This window comes from Amblyomma maculatum, chromosome 2, assembly GCF_055883805.1.
Source record: "Amblyomma maculatum isolate TAMU_Amacu chromosome 2, ASM5588380v1, whole genome shotgun sequence".
In the NCBI taxonomy this organism is placed as follows: domain Eukaryota; kingdom Metazoa; phylum Arthropoda; class Arachnida; order Ixodida; family Ixodidae; genus Amblyomma; species Amblyomma maculatum.
In genome coordinates, this window is record NC_139345.1 from 128,920,086 (window position 1) to 128,936,655 (window position 16,570).

Sequence of the window (16,570 nt, forward strand, 5' to 3'; positions counted from 1 at the left end):
CGTGGGCACGCTTCGTAGGGCCCTGGACGTTGGTCGCTCGGCCGCTGCTCCCTTCGAGGGTCCCCCGTCTGCCCGCAGACTCCGGAAGTTCAATTTTTGAGCTCTCGGCCTCGCTCACCCTTTCTTCCTCCGACGGTGCGTTGCTTGGCAGTGCCACTTCCCTGTCTGGTCCACCGAGCATCTCGTCATCACCCCCCGGAGGCACTAACATGCCTGTCGTTGCTGCCATCCTCTCAGCCTCTCCGACCCCTTTTGCGGCCTCCTCCGTCTCTGCGACATCCATTTGGTGCTCCGTCATGTCCGCCCTCGCTGTCGGTGCAGTGGCCACTGCATACGTTCGTACGCAATCTTCCTCGGAGTGGCCAAAACGCTTACATGTCGAACACCGCGAAATTTTACATTCCCGGCGCACATGACCGGTCCCGCGGCAGCGCAGGCACTGCATTGGCCGCCCAGGCACCACAACAAGGGCCAACTCCCCTGCCACTCTTATCTGATGAGGTAGGTCGTCTATCTTCATCCCGGGCTTCAACTTCAGGAGTACGGCTCTCGTTGTTGAGCCCTTTTCCTGAACGCCCTGAACGCGCCACCGCTCACGGGTAACTTCGGTCACCTCACCGAAAGCCGCAAAAGCAGTTCTGATATCCTCATCTGCCACGCCATGCAACATCCAGTGGAGCCGTAGCTTCATCTGTTGATCCTCCGGGTCAATGATGATACAACGTCGGCCTTTCACTTGAAGCTCCTTGAAGGCTAGCAGCCGCTTGGTTGCTTCAGAGCTGCTCAAGGTCACCGCCCAGACATGGTTTATTTGGTAGGCCCCCAAGGCCACCACGTCTTGGAGCGTACCAGTCTTGGCCAGGGCGTCCCGGAAATCTTCAACCCTTAAGGGTCGCACTCGTACGCCGCCGTGCAAAAAAACTGTGTTGAAAACAACACGTCCGGTGGGCAGATGCGGCAAAATGAGCTGATATTCCTTATCATCGTTTGCGTTAAGCCTGTTACCGCGGCCAGCCTGGGCCGCAATCGCCGCTCCGCCGGAGCTCATGATTCTGCGTCCGTACACGCTGGTGGCCGGAAGTAGAATGACCACTGCGCCACTCTGCTAGGCGATGAACAAGGTTTTTAATAAACAGTGTAATAGGCGCGGAACTACTTTGTGAACAAATAAAACAATGTAGCAGAGCGTGGTTTCGATCCACGGACCTCTGGGTTATGGGCCCAGCACGCTTCCACTGCGCCACTCTGCTAGGCGATGAACAAGGTTTTTAATAAACAGTGTAATAGGCGCGGAACTACTTTGTGAACAAATAAAACAATGTAGCAGACCGTGGTTTCGATCCACGGACCTCTGGGTTATGGGCCCAGCACGCTTCCACTGCGCCACTCTGCTAGGCGATGAACAAGGTTTTTAATAAACAGTGTAATAGGCGCGGAACTACTTTGTGAACAAATAAAGCAATGTAGCAGAGCGTGGTTTCGATCCACGGACCTCTGGGTTATGGGCCCAGCACGCTTCCACTGCGCCACTCTGCTAGGCGATGAACAAGGTTTTTAGTAAACAGTGTAATAGGCGCGGAACTACTTTGTGAATAAATAAAACAATGTAGCAGACCGTGGTTTCGATCCACGGACCTCTGGGTTATGAGCCCAGCACGCTTCCACTGCGCCACTCTGCTTTTTTTTTCTTTATTGCCGGCCCTCGGCTTTCCCAAAACAAAGAAAAAAAAACAATATGTACACAGTTATACAAGAAGCGAAATCCCCAAGAGAGGACCAGGCTTTGTCACATTAAAATTCTCTGAGTGTTGTCAAAGGCTCTAGCCTTGAGAGCCACTCAGGGACAGGATTCCGTATCTTCTGTATTTCTACAAACTTGCAGATGCTCTCTCGAAAATATATACGCGCTGGACGCGCTTCGGGGTCACAGTAGTACCCGGCCATACGAGAGCGCCATATACTGTGGAGGCCCACCAGCATGACTAAATCGAACGGGATCCCACCGTCATTTTTTGTTGGCAAGTACCTAATTCCGTGTGAATGCAACGGGAGCTGTTTCTTCATGGTCCTCTGTAGCACGTCCCAAAAATAAACCCCTTCCCAACAGTGCAAAAAAACATGGTCTATGGTCTCCGGTTGCTTGCAGATTAAGCAGTTTGGTCCCCACGGTAGAAACATCTCTTTTTCTTCCAAAAAAGATTTGACGGGTAAAGCTCCAGTGTGCACTTTAAAGAAAAAACTCTTGACTTCCGGCGATACATTCATTTTTTTAACCCTTTGCAACACATTACCGCCGGGGCCTCCACAGTACAAGGCCCTGTACAACGGCACCGGAAAGATAACATCGCACACATCTCTGTACAACGTTTTCCTTGTTACACTGATCAAATATTCCTTTGAAAACCGAGTAGTTAAGAATCTGACGCTGGTTACTATCTCTCGGAAATAACCAAAAAGGCCCCCTGTCATGCATTTTGTTGCAACTACATACTCTGGCAAGGCTCGCCCTAGCCTTACTTGGCACACTGTGCGCAGGAAAGGATCTTCAACATCACGGAAAAACACAAATCTGTTTACCAGTTGCCTCACAAATAAGTGTCCCAGCCCTAGGCCTCCGTCTTTGACCCGTCTGAACAAGTTTGTCCGCTGCACCTTTCCCAGCTAGAGGCCCATACAAAAACCGCAAAAATTCGATGTACCTTTTGTATGTTAATTCGCGAGCAGTGGAGCACTTGCATCACATACCACAGTTTACTAATAAAAAACAGGTTACGCACAGTGGCTCTTGCAAACACGGATAAATGAGTACCTTTCCACTTTTCTGCTTTTTCTTGTGTCTCTTGTGCCTGCCCCTTCCAATACTGTTCAGTATCTCTGTAAAATTCCAACGGGACTCCAAGGTACTTTACAGGGGTCGTACACCAGGTCACATTAGCGAAAATGTGAGGAGTATCCGGCCATTCTCCGTGCCAGAACCCCACGCACTTTCCCCAGTTCACCTTGCTTCCCGTGACCAAACTAAATCTTTTAACACCTTCTACCGCACTGCTAATGCTATCCTTTGTGACACAGAAAATTGCTACATCATCTGCATATGCTAGGACTTTCACTTCCGCTTCTTGCAGCCGAAAACCATGAACAGCATTATTCTGTATTATGTGCAAGCACAAAGTTTCAACATACATACAAAACAAGAGTGGACTGAGGGGGCAACCCTGACGCACCGAACGTTCCAAGTTAATGGGGGCCCCCAACGATTTATTAACAATGAACTTTGTAGTGCCGTGTCGGTACGCCATGGCCACACCCTCAGTGATAATAGAACCTACATTGATATGATCTAAGATAGAAAACAAAATCTCATGAGCAACACAGTAAAACGCTTTTTCAAGATCTAGCGGGAGAATTGCCACAGGTACCCCAGTGACGTCGCTACACTCCAGCACACACCTTGCCTTATGAATATTGTAAGCAATAGACCTGTTCTTTATGCCACAAGTTTGATGAGGGCCAACAATTTCTTTAATAACGCTCTGAAGCCTCGCCGCCAACACTTTCATGAATATTTTATAATCGACGTTCGTTAGTGAGATCGGCCTATATGCAGTAACCTGTCTGAGCTTTATAGGATCATCTGTTTTAGGGATGAGGACGGTATGGGCCGCACCGTAAGAAGGGGGCAACTCCTTACGATCATAGGCATCATTAAACAGCGAAGTCAAAAGTGGGGTTAATTCCGTTTTAAACGCTTTGTAAAAAGCTGCACTTAACCCATCTGGGCCAGGAGACTTTCCCGAGTTCAAGTTCTCTATTGCTCGTTCAACTTCTTTTTCACTAATTCGCCTCTCCAAGCTTTCCTTTCGGGATTCATCGAGCCTAGGCATAGCGCCGAGAAACTCGCCTTTAAATCTGTGCACGTCAACTTCATGTTGTGCGAACAACGCCTGGTAGTAATCAAAGAAAGCATGATTGATGCGATCGCCATCGGTCACTACCCCACCCGCTCCTTCGATCTCCTGCATTTCGTTGCGTCGTGCGTGCGCTTTTTCCATTCCTAAAGCCCGCTTAGTGGGCGTCTCCCCTGCAACCAATTCTTCCGCTCTCGCCCTCACTATCGCCCCTCGATATCGGTCTTCCTCGATAAGTTCAAGCTTTTGCTTTGTTTTCTTAATATCTTCCTTACCTATGCCGGGCGTTTTACATTCCTGCGCCAACAATTTTTCAAGTATATCTCTCAGCTGTTTTTCCTGTAATCTTTCCTGGTGCTTTAGCAAAGTAGACCGCTCAATGGCCTTCATCTTAAATTCTTCTTTGGCTAGTACCCACTGGAGCCCGATTTCGTTTTGACACTCATTTACTATTTTGGTAATTTTTTCCGTCACATACTCAGTGAAAATTTGGTCTTTTAGCAGTTTACAATTTAATTTCCACAGCTCCCATGAAAATTCACTGGCTCGCTTCCTTTTGCCTAGAGTGCATATCACTGCACAGTGATCTGAAAAGGCCACTGGTAAAACTCGGTATTTTTGACACTTTGGTATTAAGTCCAGTGACATGTAAATCCTGTCGAGGCGAGCATGACTAATACCTTGAAAGTGGGTGTATTGCACACTACGTTCACCGTCTAAACACTCCGCCACATCATCTAATGCATATTCATCTATCAGTCGTGACAATAAGTCTGTACTTCTGTCCCTGAAGGCTCGGGTGCTGCTTTTATCGCGTGCCGCCAGAACACAATTGAAATCGCCCATGAGCACTATCTGTTTCTCACTAGTGCAGTAATATTTCAGGCTCTCAAAAAAGGAACACCTATCCTCCAATTCATTAGGTGCATAAACACAGATAACCCGCCATTCTATATTCTCAAAACCGAAATCACAAATCACGTATCGCCCTGTCTCTCCGGAAGCATAGGTCTGCACGTTAAGTCCAGGCAACTTTTTTACAAGAAGGACGCACCCGGCAGAAGTTCCGACTGCATGGCTCACAACGGCATAATACTTCGACGTGAAGCGCTGCACCATGCTCCCGGTCTCTTCCTCTCCCTCGACTTTGGTCTCTTGAACGGCTAGCACATCGATGTCTCTGTCCGTTATAAGGCGCAACACCTGGCTCTGCTTTTTCTTCGTTGCTAACCCTCTCACATTAAGCGTCCCGAATGTCAGAGCAGGGGTTGGATCCATTGGATCCATAGGCTCCATAGGCGCGGAATTACTTTGTGAACGAATAAAAAAATGTAGCAGAGCGTGGTTTCGATCTACGGACCTCTGGGTTATGGGCCCAGCACGCTTCCACTGCGCCACTCTGCTAGGCAAAGAGCAAGGTTTTTAATAAACAGTGTAATAGGCGTGGAATTACTTTGTGAACGAATAAAACAATGTAGCAGAGCGTGGTTTCGATCCACGGACCTCTGGATTATGGGCCCAGCACGCTTCCACTGCGCCACTCTTTTTTTTTTTGTTTTTCTTTATTGCCGTGAAACACAAAACAAAATACACATGGTAAAACACGTCAACTACACTTGAGCTAACGCGTACGCGGCTAAATTCTTTACAGGTTCACCAACTCATCAAATAGACATTGCCATTGTGGTGGATCCTGCTGCATCCTGAAAGTTTCGCGTATATACACCGCACTTTCAATGAAGTTTTCACGCGCAGATCGTGTATTTATATCTGCGTGACGCACCTGCATTCGTGTTTTCCACAAACTATGGAGGCCAAGAAGCATAATTAAATCATAAGGTGCATCATCGTTCTGCACTGGTAGGAATCTGATACCGTACGGAGTTAGGGGAAGTTCCTTTTTAATTGTCCTTTGGAGGACGTCCCATAGAAAGACAGCATCCCAACACTGTAAGAAGACGTGTTCAATTGTCTCCGGTTTTTTGCACAACAGACAATTCGTTGTCCATGGGATGAAGATACCTTTTCATTCAGCCAGGTCTTAACAGGGAGCGTATTAGAGTGAAGTTTGAAAAGGAACGTTTTAGCAGATGGCCTCACGGGCATCTTCTTGACTCTTTTCAAAACGTCCTGCCCTGGGCCTCCACAGTGTAATGCCCGGTAAAAAGGCACCGGCAGCATCACGTCAATGAGATCTTTATACAGTTTTTTTCTGGGAACATTGAAAAGGTAATCAAAAGAAAACCGCATTTCCAGCAACTTGCACGAAAAAACAACCTCGCGCAGGTAACCAGTCACAGTACCAGGCATGCTTTCACATGACACAATCCATTCAGGGAGCAGCCTCTGCAATCGCACTTGCATCACAGTTCTCAGAAAGGTATCTTTTTGATCACGCAGGAATATAAATCGCGAAACCACTTGACGCAAGAACAAACGGGCAAGGCCAAGCCCGCCCCTTTTAACAGAAATAAACAAATTCGTCCGGGCGGTTTTTTCCCATGTGGAGGCCCAAATAAAAACAGCAAAAACGCGGTGCATTTTCTGAATTGAGGTTCTTGAGACACACAACACATTCATGAGGTACCACAGCCTCGAAATAAGAAAAACATTGCAAATAGTAGCGCGCGAAAACATTGAGAGTTGCCTTCCTTGCCACGCATCCGCTTTTTCTTTCGCTCTGGATGTTTCTTCCATCCAGTGCACGTTGGGATCTCGATAACAATCTAAAGGCACGCCTAGATATCGCGTTGGGAGTGCAGACCATCGCAGCTTACAGAAGAAATCAGGTGTCACGTCCCAATCACCGTGCCAAAACCCAGAGCTTTTCTCCCAATTGATCTTACATCCGGTTTGATCACAAAATGTTTGGACGACACCCGTAACTTCACAGATGCTCTTTCTAGTTGCGCAAAACACTGCTATGTCATCAGCATATGCTAGCATTTTCACGTGTGCTGATTGCAGCTTGAACCCTAAAGTGCGATCGCTATCAATGATAGCCAAGCAAAGTGGCTCTAAATACAGTGCAAAAAGCAGGGGTGAGAGCGGGCAGCCCTGCCTTACCGATGTACGTACTGCGATGCTGTCAGTCAGTTCACCATTCACTATAATACGGGTCGTGCAGTTCGCGTAAGCCATTTTAACACCCTCCACTATGACTTTTCCAAGGTTAGAATGCTCCAAAATGGAAAAAAGAATTTCGTGAGAAACACGGTCAAAGGCTTTCGCCAAATCTAACTGCATCATGGCTATCTGACCACCGAGTGCATCAACACATTCTAGTACGGTTCTTGCGACATGTATATTCGTGCAATGGATCGACCCTTGATGCCGCATGTTTGATGAGACCCAACCAGTTTTTTTATTACGCTTTGCAGTCTTTTTGCTAAAACCTTCATATACACCTTGTAGTCAACATTGGTGAGGCTAATCGGTCGATACGACCCCACCAACATTCGTTTCTCTGGATCATCTGTCTTGGGTATTAGCACAATGTGCGATGTAGCGAAAGACAATGGAACAGTATTACGTTCATAAGCTTCAGTGATTACATCGAGCATAAACTGAGCTGCATACTGCTGAAAGGTTTTAAAGAAGGCAGCGCTTAGACCATCCGGCCCAGGTGCTTTCCCAGGTGTCAGGTCATCTATTGCAGATTCTACCTCCTGCAACGTTATCGGTGTTTCTAGGCGCGCTTTACTTTCGTCATCCAGTGCAGGCATCAGTCTTAGAAAATCTGTTTGAAAGCCGCCTACAGTCTCAAGCTTAACGCTTTATCAGTTCTTCGAAGTGCTCTACTACCGCACGCTGAACATCTTTAGCATCTTCAGTGATATGGCCGGCATACCTTATACTCCTTATTTCTTTCTGGCAGGCGTATCTTTTTTCGTCTGCTAGGGCTCGTTTTGTCGGCACTTCTCCAGCCCAAAGTTTTTCAGCCATTGCACGTATGACAGCCGCTGTGTATCTTTCGCTGTCGATTGTTTCCAGCTCCCTTTTAATCTCTCGTATTTTACTGGCGAAATGCCCTGGCACATTACTTTCCATGCTAAAAAAAAAACTGTAGTTGTTCATTCAGTTCATTTTCTTTTTCTTTCTCTTTATGCCGCACCTTACTGCTCTTTTCTATGGATTTCAATTTCACCCACTCTTTGAAGCTGTCCCATTCCGCTGCAAAACTTACTGGTCGCTTAGCCAGACGATCTTCAAACTCGGTCTTAACTTCCGTAAGGAACTCTTCATCGGCGAGAAGTTTGGCATTCAGTTTCCATAGGTACCAGTTAAAGCGCGATTTCTTTCCTGCCCTACCGAACACTGCACTCACGAGACAATGATCGCTGAAAGACACAGGTTTGACCTCATATGCAGTACATAGGGAAACAAGATCAACCGAGGCATACATCCTGTCCAATCTAGCATGGCTATCTCTCTGAAAGTGCGTGAACTCTGGTTGGTTTCCAGTGGAGAACACGCTACCAACATCCTCAAAGCCGTATTCATGCACAAGTGCATTCAACAGCTCGGAGCTTCTGTCTCTTCGAGGTTTACACTTCGCCGCTCGGTCCACAGCTGCGCACACACAGTTGTAATTGCCAAGTACAAGCAAGATTTTGTCGACCTTCAACCACAATTCAATAGACTCAAAAGACAATCCACGTTCGCATTCTGAATTGGGAGCATACACACAGACAACACGCCAGCATAAATTACAGTAGGTAAAATCAGTAACCAAAAGCCGACCACTTGGACAGGCAAAAACGAACTCTACACTTACTCCCAGCGTGTTACGTATAAATAAAAGGCATCCACCCGATACACCAACAGAATGGCATACACACACATAAAAGTTTGTTTTAAAAGAAGCCACCATACGGTTAGTGCTTTCTTGGCTCTCAATCTTTGACTCTTGCACAGCTGCTATATCTATATCATTATCCACAAGGAGTCGACTGAGCTGGCATTGTCGCCTTCTCGCTCCCAGACCTCTGACATTCAAAGTAGCTACGTGTAACGCCGAATTAAGCTTGAGAGTCATGTGTTAGAAAGGGCCGCCCATACCCGCATGGTGCCTACCTTCATGATTGCGTGGCCTCCGCTTCTGAAGAACAGTGGCATATGTGTGCATGTATTGTCCTCCCAGCAGAACGTCGGGCTGCATACAAACGAAGTCCAAGCACCGTCTGTCATTTTTGCTCACACACGCCCCGCTTGGTTGCAGAATGTTCCTGACGCTGGTCGGTAGGGAGCCGACCCACAAATCGTTCAGGACACCACAAAACCTACGGAGGCGGTTTCCCCGCCTGCCGCGTGTCGGCCGAGAAGTTCGGCTTCGGTCTTAACGTTGCTCTTCGGATGCCCGAAGTTTTCGACGGCGGCTCACTACAAACACCGCCTGGCAGCTGAGTCTCCTTGACGCTTTCTTCGTGTGGACGTTTCGCGGCAATAAAGGCTGCTGTCTCCGGCCCAACCTCCATGGCATCAGTACAAAAAGGCTCAGTGCTGAGATGCTCCTCAGCGTCAGAAAAATTGATTACATCTTCTGATGCTTCCTTAGACGCCCCTTCATGGTCCTGTGACGGATCTTGCAAGGCTTGCAGAGTTTCACTCTCTTGACTGGGCACCGTCACCTTATGCTTTGTTAAAACAGTCATGGAAGGCGCGTCCTGTTTTGTTGACTGACCTCTAATGTCAGCAGCCTACTCCGCATCCACCTCGTCCATTATTAACTCCGACGAGTCTTCGCTGGTCCCAGGTCCGGCAATGCTAGCGTAGGTACGAGCACACTGGCTGTCTTCATGCCCGAACCGTCGACAGGTTCCGCAGCGAGGAACCTGGCACTCTTTGCGGATGTGACCCGTACTCCGGCAGCGTAGACACAGCGGGGGTCTGCCTGGCACAATAACGAGCGCCAGCTCACCGCTAACATTCAGCTGATGCGGCAGGTCGTCGAGCTTCATGCCAGCTTTCAGCTTCAGCGTGACGAGTCTAGTAGTTGAGCCCTTTTCTAACATACCTTTAACTCGCCAGCTCTCCCGTGTAACTTCGGATACCTTTCCGTACGGCGCAAAGGCAGCACGATCATCCTCGTCTGGCACGTTGTGTAGCAGCCAGTGAAGTTTCAGCCGCACATCCTGGTTCGCCGGGTCAATTACCAAGCAGCGACCGTTTTTCACACTCAACTCGCCTACACTAACAAGCTTGGTCACCGCTTCAGAATCCTTGAGAGTGACAGCCCAGACGTGGCTCATCCGATACGCCCCCATCGCAACAACATCGGGGATCAGCGAATGCTGTGCCAAAGCGTCGCGGAAATCTTCCACCCGGTACGGGCGGGCCCTGATATCGGCATGCAAAAAAACCGTATTCAAAACAAACCGACCTGTTGGCAGTGCAGGCAAAACAACTTGATAAGTACTATCCTGTTCAGCAGTCCTGTTACCGCGGCCTGACATGGCCGCTGAAGCCGCTCCTGAGGAGCCCTGCATCCTGCGTCCGTTCACTGGTGTGGCCGGAAGCAGAATCCACTGCGCCACTCTGCTAGGCGATGAACAAGGTTTTTAATAAACAGTGTAATAGGCGCGGAATTACTTTGTGAACGAATAAAACAATGTAGCAGAGCGTGGTTTCGATCCACGGACCTCTGGGTTATGGGCCCAGCACGCTTCCACTGCGCCACTCTTTTTTTTTGTTTTTCTTTATTGCCGTGAAACACAAAACAAAATACACATGGTAAAACACGTCAACTACACCTGAGCTAACGCGTACGCGGCTAAATTCTTTTCAGGTTCACCAACTCATCAAATAGACATTGCCATTGTGGTAGATCCTGCTGCATCCTGAAAGTTTCGCGTATATACACCGCACTTTCAATGAAGTTTTCACGCGCAGATCGTGTATTTATATCTGCGTGACGCACCTGCATTCGTGTTTTCCACAAACTATGGAGGCCAAGAAGCATAATTAAATCATAAGGTGCATCATCGTTCTGCACTGGTAGGAATCTGATACCGTACGGAGTTAGGGGAAGTTCCTTTTTAATTGTCCTTTGGAGGACGTCCCATAGAAAGACAGCATCCCAACACTGTAAGAAGACGTGTTCAATTGTCTCCGGTTTTTTGCACAACAGGGAATTTGTTGTCCATGGGATGAAGATACCTTTTTCATTCAGCCAGGTCTTAACAGGGAGCGTATTAGAGTGAAGTTTGAAAAGGAACGTTTTAGCAGATGGCCTCACGGGCATCTTCTTGACTCTTTTCAAAACGTCCTGCCCTGGGCCTCCACAGTGTAATGCCCGGTAAAAAGGCACCGGCAGCATCACGTCAATGAGATCTTTATACAGTTTTTTTCTGGGAACATTGAAAAGGTAATAAAAAAAAACCGCATTTCCAGCAACTTGCACGAAAAAACAACCTCGCGCAGGTAGCCAGTCACAGTACCAGGCATGCTTTCACATGACACAATCCATTCAGGGAGCAGCCTCTGCAATCGCACTTGCATCACAGTTCTCAGAAAGGTATCTTTTTGATCACGCAGGAATATAAATCGCGAAACCACTTGACGCAAGAACAAACGGGCAAGGCCAAGCCCGCCCCTTTTAACAGAAGTAAACAAATTCGTCCGGGCGGTTTTTTTCCCATGTGGAGGCCCAAATAAAAACAGCAAAAACGCGGTGCATTTTCTGAATTGAGGTTCTTGAGACACACAACACATTCATGAGGTACCACAGCCTCGAAATAAGGAAAACATTGCAAATAGTAGCGCGCGAAAACATTGAGAGTTGCCTTCCTTGCCACGCATCCGCTTTTTCTTTCGCTCTGGATGTTTCTTCCATCCAGTGCACGTTGGGATCTCGATAACAATCTAAAGGCACGCCTAGATATCGCGTTGGGAGAGCAGACCATCGCAGCTTACAGAAGAAATCAGGTGTCACGTCCCAATCACCGTGCCAAAACCCAGAGCTTTTCTCCCAATTGATCTTACATCCGGTTTGATCACAAAATGTTTGGACGACACCCGTAACTTCACAGATGCTCTTTCTAGTTGCACAAAACACTGCTATGTCATCAGCATATGCTAGCATTTTCACGTGTGCTGATTGCAGCTTGAACCCTAAAGTGCGATCGCTATCAATGATAGCCAAGCAAAGTGGCTCTAAATACAGTGAAAAAAGCAGGGGTGAGAGCGGGCAGCCCTGCCTTACCGATGTACGTACTGCGATGCTGTCAGTCAGTTCACCATTCACTATAATACGGGTCGTGCTGTTCGCGTAAGCCATTTTAACACCCTCCACTATGACTTTTCCAAGGTTAGAATGCTCCAAAATGGAAAAAAGAATTTCGTGAGAAACACGGTCAAAGGCTTTCGCCAAATCTAACTGCATCATGGCTATCTGACCACCGAGTGCATCAACACATTCTAGTACGGTTCTTGCGACATGTATATTCGTGCAATGGATCGACCCTTGATGCCGCACGTTTGATGAGACCCAACCAGTTTTTTTATTACGCTTTGCAGTCTTTTTGCTAAAACCTTCATATACACCTTGTAGTCAACATTGGTGAGGCTAATCGGTCGATACGACCCCACCAACAGTCGTTTCTCTGGATCATCTGTCTTGGGTATTAGCACAATGTGCGATGTAGCTAAAGACAATGGAACAGTAACACGTTCATAAGCTGCAGTGATTACATCGAGCATAAACTGAGCTGCATACTGCTGAAAGGTTTTAAAGAAGGCAGCGCTTAGACCATCCGGCCCAGGTGCTTTCCCAGAAGTCAGGTCATCTATTGCAGATTCTACCTCCTGCAACGTTATCGGTGTTTCTAGGCGCGCTTTACTTTCGTCATCCAGTGCAGGCATCAGTCTTAGAAAATCTGTTTGAAAGCCGCCTACAGTCTCAAGCTTAACGCTTTATCAGTTCTTCGAAGTGCTCTGCTACCGCACGCTGAACATCTTTAGCATCTTCAGTGATATGGCCGGCATACCTTATACTCCTTATTTCTTTCTGGCAGGCGTATCTTTTTTCGTCTGCTAGGGCTCGTTTTGTCGGCACTTCTCCAGCCCAAAGTTTTTCAGCCATTGCACGTATGACAGCCGCTGTGTATCTTTCGCTGTCGATTGTTTCCAGCTCCCTTTTAATCTCTCGTATTTTACTGGCGAAATGCCCTGGCACATTACTTTCCATGCTCAAAAAAAACTGTAGTTGTTCATTCAGTTCATTTTCTTTTTCTTTCTCTTTATGCCGCACCTTACTGCTCTTTTCTATGGATTTCAATTTCACCCACTCTTTGAAGCTGTCCCATTCCGCTGCAAAACTTACTGGTCGCTTAGCCAGACGATCTTCAAACTCGGTCTTAACTTCCGTAAGGAACTCTTCATCGGGGAGAAGTTTGGCATTCAGTTTCCATAGGTACCAGTTAAAGCGCGATTTCTTTCCTGCCCTACCGAACACTGCACTCACGAGACAATGATCGCTGAAAGACACAGGTTTGACCTCATATGCAGTACATAGGGAAACAAGATCAACCGAGGCATACATCCTGTCCAATCTAGCATGGCTATCTCTCTGAAAGTGCGTGAACTCTGGTTGGTTTCCAGTGGAGCACACACTACCAACATCCTCAAGGCCGTATTCATGCACAAGTGCATTCAACAGCTCGGAGCTTCTGTCTCTTCGAGGTTTACACTTCGCCGCTCGGTCCACAGCTGCGCACACACAGTTGTAATCGCCAAGTACAAGCAAGATTTTGTCGACCTTCAACCACAATTCAATAGACTCAAAAAACAATCCACGTTCGCATTCTGAATTGGGAGCATACACACACACAACACGCCAGCATAAATTACAGTAGGTAAAATCAGTAACCAAAAGCCGACCACTTGGACAGGCAAAAACGAACTCTACACTTACTCCCAGCGTGTTACGTATAAATAAAAGGCATCCACCCGATACACCAACAGAATGGCATACACACACATAAAAGTTTGTTTGAAAAGAAGCCACCATACGGTCAGTGCTTTCTTTGCTCTCAATCTTTGACTCTTGCACAGCTGCTATATCTATATCATTATCCACAAGGAGGCGACTGAGCTGGCATTGTCGCCTTCTCGCTCCCAGCCCTCTGACATTCAAAGTAGCTACGTGTAACGCCGAATTAAGCTTGAGAGTCATGTGTTAGAAAGGGCCGCCCGTACCCGCATGGTGCCTACCTTCATGGTTGCGTGGCCTCCGCTTCTTAAGAAGAGCGGCATATGTGTGCACGTATTGTCCTCCCTACAGAACGTCGGGCTGCATTCAAACGAAGTCCAAGCACCGTTTTTCATTTTTTTTTTCACACACGCCCCGCTTGGTTGCAGAATTTTCCTGACGCTGGTCGGTAGGCAGCCGACCCGCAAATCGTTCAGGACACCACAAAACCTACGGAGGCGGTTTCCCCGCCTGCCGCGTGTCGGCAAAGTTCGGCTTCGGTCTCAAAGTCGATCTTCGGATGCCCGCAGTTTTCGGCGGCGGCTCACCACAAACGCCGCCTGGCAGCTGAGTCTCCTCGAAGCTTTCCTCGTGTGGACGTTTTGAGGCAATTAAGGCCGCTGTCTCTGGTCCGACTTCCATGGCATCAGTGCAGTGCAAGGAGGCTCAGTACTCGGATGCTCCTCAGCGTCAGAAAACTTGATTACGTCTTCTGCGCTTCCTTTGAAGCGCTTTCGTGGTCCTGTTGGTCCTGCGATGGAACGTGCGAGACGTGCCGAGTTTCATTCTTTTCACTTGAGACCGTCACCTTATGCTTAGTTAAAACCGTCATGGAAGGCGCGTCCTGTTTCGTTGACTGTCCTCTAATGTCGGCCGCCTCCTCCGCATCCACCTCATCCATTATCAACTCGGACGTGTCCTCGCTGGTCCCAGGTCCGGCAATGCTTGCGTAGGTACGTGCACACTGGCTGTCTTCATGACCGAACCGTCGACAGGTTCCGCAGCGAGGAACCCGGCACTCCTTGCGTATGTGACCCGTGTTCCGACAGCGTAGGCACAAGGGAGGTCTGCCTGGCACAACAACGAGCGCCAGCTCACCGCTAACGTTCAACTGATGTGGCAGGTCATCCAGCTTCACGCCAGCTTTCCACTTAAGCGTGACAAGTCTAGTAGTCGAGCCTTTTTCTACCATACCTTTCACACGCCAGCGCTCTCTTGTAACTTCCAACACCTTTCCATACGGCGCAAAGGCAGCACGCACATCCTCGTCTGGCACGTTGTATAAAAGCCAGTGAAGTTTCAGTCGCACGTCCTGGTTGGCCGGGTCAATTACCAAGCAGCGACCGTTTTTCACACACAACACACCGACACTAACGAGCTTGGTCACCGCTTCAGGATCCTTGAGAGTGACAGCCCAGACGTGGCTCATCCGATACACCCCCATCCCAACAACATCGGGGATCAGCGAATGCTGTGCCAACGCGTCGCGGAAATCTTCCACCCGGTACGGGCGGGCCCTGATATCGGCGTGCAAAAAAACAGTATTCAAAACAAACCGCCCTGTTGGCAGTGCAGGCAAAATGACCTGGTAAGTGGTTTCCTGTTCAGCAGTCCTGTTACCGCGGCCTGACATGGCCGCTGAAGCCGCTCCAGAGGAGCCCTGCATCCTGCGTCCGTTCACTGGCGTGGCCGGAAGCAGAATCCCACTCTGCTAGGCGATGAACAAGGTTTTTAATAAACAGTGTAATAGGCGCGGAATTACTTTGTGAACGAATAAAACAATGTAGCAGAGCGTGGTTTCGATCCACGGACCTCTGGGTTATGGGCCCAGCACGCTTCCACTGCGCCACTCTGCTAGGCGATGAACAAGGTTTTTAATAAACAGTGTAATAGGCGCGGAACTACTTTGTGAACGAATAAAACAATGTAGCAGAGCGTGGTTTCGATCCACGGACCTCTGGGTTATGGGCCCAGCACGCTTCCACTGCGCCACTCTGCTAGGTGATGAACAAGGTTTTTAATAAACAGTGCAATAGGCGCGGAACTACTTTGTGAACGAATAAAACAATGTAGCAGAGCGTGGTTTCGATCCACGGACCTCTGGATTATGGGCCCAGCACGCTTCCACTGCGCCACTCTGCTAGGTGATGAACAAGGTTTTTAATAAACAGTGTATTAGGCGCGGAACTACTTTGTGAACGAATAAAACAATGTAGCAGAGCGTGGTTTCGATCCACGGACCTCTGGATTATGGGCCCAGCACGCTTCCACTGCGCCACTCTGCTTTTTTTTTTCTTTATTGCCATGAAACACAGAACAAAAATACACATGATAAAACACGTAAACTACACTTGAGCTAACGCGTACGCGGCTAAAATCTTTTCAGGTTCACCAACTCATCAAATAGACATTGCCATTGTGGTGGATCCTGCTGCATCCTGAAAGTTTCGCGTATATACACCGCACTTTCAATGAAGTTTTCACGCGCAGATCGTGTATTTATATCTGCGTGACGCACCTGCATTCGTGTTTTCCATAAACTATGGAGGCCAAGAAGCATAAATAAATCATAAGGTGCATCATCGTTCTGAACTGGTAGGAATCTGATACCGTACGGAGTTAGGGGAAGTTCCTTTTTAACTGTCCTTTGGAGAACGTCCCATAGAAAGACAGCATCCCAACACTGTAAGAA

The 16,570-nt window shown here is 48.1% G+C and overlaps 7 non-coding genes and 1 pseudogene across 7 annotated transcripts; all 8 read right to left on the bottom strand.

The window, feature by feature from the left end:
• Nucleotides 1–1,178: 1,178 nt before the first annotated feature.
• Nucleotides 1,179–1,250, bottom strand: TRNAM-CAU (transfer RNA methionine (anticodon CAU)). Its single transcript has one exon. It is a non-coding gene; the product is annotated as a tRNA-Met (tRNA).
• A 214-nt stretch (nt 1,251–1,464) lies between these two features.
• TRNAM-CAU (transfer RNA methionine (anticodon CAU)) lies at nt 1,465–1,536 on the bottom strand. The gene has a single exon. It is a non-coding gene; the product is annotated as a tRNA-Met (tRNA).
• Nucleotides 1,537–1,607: 71 nt separating this feature from the next.
• Nucleotides 1,608–1,679, bottom strand: TRNAM-CAU (transfer RNA methionine (anticodon CAU)). Its single transcript has one exon. It is a non-coding gene; the product is annotated as a tRNA-Met (tRNA).
• A 64-nt stretch (nt 1,680–1,743) lies between these two features.
• LOC146199827 (uncharacterized) lies at nt 1,744–2,750 on the bottom strand (annotated as a pseudogene).
• Nucleotides 2,751–15,662: 12,912 nt separating this feature from the next.
• On the bottom strand, nt 15,663–15,734 carry TRNAM-CAU (transfer RNA methionine (anticodon CAU)). Its single transcript has one exon. It is a non-coding gene; the product is annotated as a tRNA-Met (tRNA).
• A 71-nt stretch (nt 15,735–15,805) lies between these two features.
• TRNAM-CAU (transfer RNA methionine (anticodon CAU)) lies at nt 15,806–15,877 on the bottom strand. The gene has a single exon. It is a non-coding gene; the product is annotated as a tRNA-Met (tRNA).
• Nucleotides 15,878–15,948: 71 nt separating this feature from the next.
• On the bottom strand, nt 15,949–16,020 carry TRNAM-CAU (transfer RNA methionine (anticodon CAU)). Its single transcript has one exon. It is a non-coding gene; the product is annotated as a tRNA-Met (tRNA).
• Nucleotides 16,021–16,091: 71 nt separating this feature from the next.
• On the bottom strand, nt 16,092–16,163 carry TRNAM-CAU (transfer RNA methionine (anticodon CAU)). Its single transcript has one exon. It is a non-coding gene; the product is annotated as a tRNA-Met (tRNA).
• Between the last annotated feature and the right edge of the window lie 407 nt (nt 16,164–16,570).